The sequence below is a fragment of the Electrona antarctica genome (genome assembly GCF_951216825.1).
Source record: "Electrona antarctica genome assembly, chromosome: 4".
NCBI classification, from domain to species: domain Eukaryota; kingdom Metazoa; phylum Chordata; class Actinopteri; order Myctophiformes; family Myctophidae; genus Electrona; species Electrona antarctica.
This window is the reverse complement of record NC_136809.1, coordinates 49,043,506-49,050,163: the sequence shown is the minus strand read 5'-3', so window position 1 is coordinate 49,050,163 and position 6,658 is coordinate 49,043,506.

Sequence of the window (6,658 nt, the reverse complement as noted above, 5' to 3'; positions counted from 1 at the left end):
TGTGCCTTCGATGGGTCACCTGACTCCTTACATGTGCCGTCGATGGGTCACCAGACTCCTTACATGTGCCTTCGATGGGTCACCTGACTCCTTACATGTGCCGTCGATGGGTCACCAGACTCCTTACATGTGCCGTCGATGGGTCACCAGACTCCTTACATGTGCCGTCGATGGGTCACCTGACTCCTTACATGTGCCGTCGATGGGTCACCAGACTCCTTACATGTGCCGTCGATGGGTCACCTGACTCCTTACATGTGCCGTCGATGGGTCACCTGACTCCTTACATGTGCCGTCGATGGGTCACCTGACTCCTTACATGTGCCGTCGATGGGTCACCTGACTCCTTACATGTGCCGTCGATGGGTCACCTGACTCCTTACATGTGCCGTCGATGGGTCACCAGACTCCTTACATGTGCCTTCGATGGGTCACCTGACTCCTTACATGTGCCTTCGATGGGTCACCTGACTCCTTACATGTGCCTTCGATGGGTCACCTGACTCCTTACATGTGCCTTCGATGGGTCACCTGACTCCTTACATGTGCCGTCGATGGGTCACCTGACTCCTTACATTTGCCCGTCGATGGGTCACCTGACTCCTTACATGTGCCCGTCGATGGGTCACCTGACTCCTTACATGTGCCGTCGATGGGTCACCTGACTCCTTACATGTGCCGTCGATGGGTCACCTGACTCCTTACATGTGCCTTCGATGGGTCACCTGACTCCTTGCACATGTGCCTTCGATGGGTCACCTGACTCCTTACATGTGCCTTCGATGGGTCACCTGACTCCTTACATGTGCCGTCGATGGGTCACCTGACTCCTTACATGTGCCGTCGATGGGTCACCTGACTCCTTACATGTGCCATCGATGGGTCACCTGACTCCCATGAACCCAAACACCCATTTGTGGGCCGTGGACCCGTTTGTATGGGTCCCTTAATTATTTTGAGTGGTGCAACAACTCGTGTGTGTGTGTGTGTGTGTGTGTGTGTGTGTGTGTGTGTGTGTGTGTGTGTGTGTGTGTGTGTGTGTGTGTGTGTGTGTGTGTGTGTGTGTGTGTGTGTGTGTGTGTGTGTGTGTGTGTGTGTGTGTGTGTGTGTGTGTGTGTGTGTGTGTGTGTGTGTGTGTGTGTGTGTGTGTGTGTGTGCGAAAATAGCGTTATAGCGTTTGTTCACCACCAAGTGTCTGTGACTGTTGCACAGCCTAACACACAGGCCAGGGAGGAGGGCTTGTACAGTACAGTATGTACAGTACAGTACAGCACCACTCACTTCAGACGGGTCTGATTTTTGCTCACTATATTTTGTTTTCAATTATTTCAAAACCTTAAAATAAAATAAGAAAACACTCCCAAAAAAGCATAGACCACAGCAACACGTACATGCAGACACAAAATGGAACAAACAAACGATGACCAAATAAGGCAATATTATATTGCTGTAGTGTAGACTGTGTGTGTGGGGGGAGGGGTGTTGAAAGACCATTCCTTGCTTCACTGCTGCTATAGTATACTATATAGAATAGATAATTCCCAGATCTACTTGTAAATCGTGTTACCTTGTAGTAGCACATAGGTTGCTTTAGCACTATAATTGCTCAAGCACTTATTCTGCTGTTGGTTGACTAAAAGGTTCATGGCTACTCTGACCTTGCACTTTGTACGTTGCTCTGAATCAGAACTAATGGAGTTGTACAGTAAATTGTATAGGCAGACAACAACTCTATGAAACATTGAATAGAGGAAGGGAGCGCTGCCGTGGTCCTTTGTTTGTGGAACTGAATACAGGTGCTCGTTGGCGAGGTTAAATCATAACGTTAAAGAAGGGACCCTGACGAAGGCTGAGTGCCGAAACGCGTTGGTCCTTCTTTTTGTAATGTTCTTTGCCATGCCTTAACTCTTTAACTCTAACGGCTATTTTCACCTCACTGGAACAGAGTGCCTTGGATCCTCTTCTTTAATGTTAACTCTATGAAACACACTTCTAAATGACTCTTGTTGTAAATTAAAAATACAATACTGTATGTAATGGGGCTATGGGGTGTTGTGCTAATTTGCTTATTTCCATCGAAATAAATAGTAAAGTGTGCCGCTTGGGATATTATTTACATTATGAAGAGAGGATATATACAAAAACATTATAATTTTGAGCGATGGAAATAAGCGAATTAGCACAACACCCCATAGCCCCATTCAATTCCCATTCAATGCAATTCATTTAGAGCTTATGGTAGGGGAAATAGCCAATAAGGAGCTTTTGCACAAAATAACACCTGGACCTCTTTGATGGGTAACGACTACAAAGAGAGGTAACAAAGCCTTTTAGTATGGAATTCTCCTTTAAGACTAATTATATTGACAATTTCATCCAAAAATATAAATGTCTGTCTGTACTAAAAGAGATCCAGTAGAACTAAAAAACAAGTCATTTTATGCTTGGTTGTGCGCCGGTGTTGCGCTCTGAAAATAGCAGATCTAGCAGTGGTGATGGTGAAGTATTATTTACAAATGAACAGCATATTGTACTGAGAGTAGATATCCAGTACTAATGTTACTGACAGTATACCTGTGACATGGTGTATATTATAATCATTGCTGTCGGGAGGAAACCACCTAATTTTCTTTTTAAAATCCGTGCTATTGAACACCCTTTACGTCCTTGTGTTGGTTAAAACAATACTGAACCAATGGAAAGTAGTAAAAAGCATTGGACCCTCAAACTGTCTGCTAAAGCAGCTAACGCCACCACCTTTCTTCCTCTCATGTAATTGACAATAATATAAAGTCACAGGCTGCACCAGCTTTGATGAGGCAGTATTACTTTGTCTTCAAAATATAAGGTTTTTTTCCTTTTCCTGAAAAATGTATATTTTTCATTTCCTGAAAAATGAACTTTTTGGAGTTAGGTGGTTTCTCCCCGACACAAAGCAAAGTTTGTTGGGATCGGCACTCGAACCCCCGACACACTGTCATACTGGATTACCAGCCATGGTGCCTGGACCGCTAAAGCCCTGTCGATGGTTGTTGACAAAGTGTTCATGGCACTTTAACTCTGACCTTGAACTTGGCATGTTTATCCGGATAAGAACATCCGCTATGCTGCAGACAGCAGACAACATTTAGCTCCATGAAATGTCTACCAATCCAAATGATTATACCGTTGGTCAGTGGTGGTAAAAGTACTCAAATGTTTTACTTAAGTATAAAAGTATCAATACTGCAATGCAGAAATGCTACGTTACAATTACAAGTAATAGTCCGGAATTCAAAATGTATTTGAGTAAAAGTACAAAGTATTGGCAATACCAAAAGTAGAAAGTACTCTTTATGCAAGGAGGGGCGAGGTAATTTTGCGACATGTCCCATCATTTGAAAACTGACGATCTACAAGCTCACAATGTGTCGCTTTAAATGCCTTCCGGCAGTGCAGTTTGTTTAATGCTGCGATGCCCGATGGGACAAAACTCCTGCTATAAAACTATGCTTTTTCTACTTCAGGGGTCTGTATCTTTGTCCAGGTGGCATGAGGTAGCGATACAGGGGCAGAGATATGCATGGCCCACTGGCCCGGAAGTACTATTTTTAGATCCTCCGGGCCAGTAGAACACAGCTAGCTTCCACTTGCCCACTTGTTCCAGTAAAATGTATGCCATTAAAAAAACGCTTAACACCTAAGTTCACGTAATTTTCTTGTGTCTTGGGGCTGGGGCTTTGTAATGATATTTTGTGAAATTGTCTGGTTAATTACAACATAGTGTTCTGTGAGCCCATCATTATGAGGGTCAATTCTTGACTGTTATTTGTCGCTTCAAATAACTGTAATGTTCCTGGTTCCAGCTACAATATGGTGGGGCCAGTGATCTTGACAAGTCACTAGCCCAGAGGACCAGTGGCAAAGTTCCCATAATGTCTACCCCTAAGGGGTTGATCAGTGTCATTTGATATTGAAAGTGCTAAGTGTGCGATGGCCGTATTGAACAATACATAACATAACAGTGGGTGTGGGAAGTCTGATCATCTTGGAACTGAAGCACTATGGGTAATACTGAAAAGGTTGACTAAATACATAAATAAACACAATCAGAGCCCAAGTGTGATTGTGAAGCATTATGTTGTTAAAGACATCTCATAATTTGATGATTCAGATTAAATGTTGGTGGAGCAAATTCACCATTATTCATTTGTTGGGTGAAATCAGTTTATATAGGGGAGGACAGACATTGCCATCTTTAGAATTGCATTGCACTTGTTTACAACAGGGTCCACCATTTTCAATTCATCGGAACATTTAGAGACTGTACACTTCTATAAAAATACATATACCGTATGGGGGAAAAGGGTGGGGGTGGCGGGGGGTTAAGACTCAGACTATTTACGGGGGCCAGTTTCGAATTGCAGCCGTCCGTAGGTGCCCTTTGAGAATAGTTTTGAAGGAGTTAATGGATTCACAATGTCTTAGGCTGTTGGTGCTAAAGATAAATAGGTGAAAAGTTAGTGTTCAGCCTCTCTTTGTGGAATAAAATGGTTTCTTTATTCACTGTTAGCGAAGGCCTTATACAGTACTTTCTCCACTGACTGACAAAGGTCATTCATCCTTTAGTCTTGTGATTATGATGATCTGGTAACATTGAAGACTGAAGACGCCACTTCATCTTGAACTGATACAGTATGACATTGTTGTTATGAGTACAGCTTGGCTCATCCTATCTGTCTGTATGTCTATAAACAAGGCCTTCAACTGCTCCACCACTAATGCTCTGTCTGTCGTACGACGGTGTCGAACACTGAAAATATATAAGAGCTACAAACTCACAACGCGGCGTGGATGTGACGCGATGTGAGCTTGTAGATCTGATGTTTTTGGTCTCAGTCGTAAGGATAGGATTGGATGGCGACTAGTGGTCCAAATAAGTCAAACTGGCTGAGAAACGGTTTCACTGTTAATAGACTGTATATATATTCTATATACAGTCTATTAACAGTGAAACTGTTTCATTCTATATTATAGAATGTATGCTCATTATATCCAGTTGTGTAAAGTACCACTGAGCCGTGGTGGTCACCGCTCGCTCACACAACACATTCTTACTAAAACACCGTTTCGGTGGTCACCTCTTCACCAAAAACTGGACTATGATAGGCCTTTAGTTTAGTCTATTGGTTGTCCCTGAGGGGAAATTAACAGTGATGGAAAGTAACTAAGTACATTTACCTAAGTAATGTGCTTAAGTAAAAAATGTAGGTATTTGTACTTTACTTGAGTATTTCCACTTGCCAGTGCTTTTATTTCTACTCCACTACATCTCGGAGGCAAATATTGTATTTTTTACTATAGACTACAATTATTTGACAGCTTTAGTTACTTTGGAGATTTTGATTATTATTAATCAATAACATAAATTAACCACTTTAGCTCTATATACATTTCGACATTTGAAAATAGCCGATCTACAAGCTAGCTCACAATATGTTGCATCGCATTGTGAGCTTGTAGATCTGCTATTTTCAAAAGATTTGTATACATTTGGCAACTTGAAATATGAGACATTCTGCACAATTACACAAGTACTTTTACTTTTGGTACTGTACTTTAAGTACATTTTGATCCCAATACTTTAGTACTTTTATAGTGTATTTTGAATTCCGTACTTTTACTTGTAACAGAGTAATTCTACATTGCAGTATTGATTGATACTTTTACTTATTAAAAGTACAAAAAAGCGTGAGTACATTGTCCACTGCATGCATTGTGCCATGTGATGTGAGGGCGTCATAGAGAAAGGAATATCAGCACTCTCTTGAGTAGTTTCTTATGAACTTGTTTATTCTAACTCTTAACATCTGCTTCTAGATCGCACGTGAGAACCCAATTGTTCCATTTAACAGAAAACTGTATTCATACATCCCCGTGGCCTGTCACCTTAAGGCCTCACTCACACGGTCGCAACAGATTGATGTATGCTTGTTGTATACAAAGGGTGTGACACAGCTTGCCCCAATGCATTTCCAATGGGAGTCACATGGTTTGACACATTTGTATTGTATGAGGGTGAGGGGGGCAGTCGAAACACAGCCGAAAGCCATACAACAGCTTGTAGTCCAAAATGTGGACTACAAACCATGTGACTTCCATTGGAAATGCATCCATGACACTCACAACATTCATACAACAAGCATGCATCAATGTTGTATGCTAGATCGAAAGGTGTGAGTGAGGCGTTATTATGTATCCCACCGCAGTTCTAGGAAAGCCCTGCTGTGATTGGCCAGTAGTCGTTGTGATTGACAGTTCTCGTTTTTGCAACCAGTCATTAGTCCTACAACTACAACCTATCTCAAACCCTCACCCTAAACCTAACCTCCCACGGGGCAGCACACCTAAACCTAACCTTAACCCATGTCTAACCAATGACTAGTCTAAACTAAGTATGCACCCCCCTAAACCTAACCCGAACGGCCTAACCTCAGTAAAACGATGCCTTCCCGGGAGCCAATCAGACACATGGTGAGGCGGGTCTACCCTAGAACGTTGGTGGGATTCATAATCATGTGTGAGTGAGGCCTAAGACCACAAGCCATGTGCGTGATGACGAAGCACGCTCCCGTGCGCGAGGGCATAACCCCCCCCCACCCCCCACCCCCCCGCGACT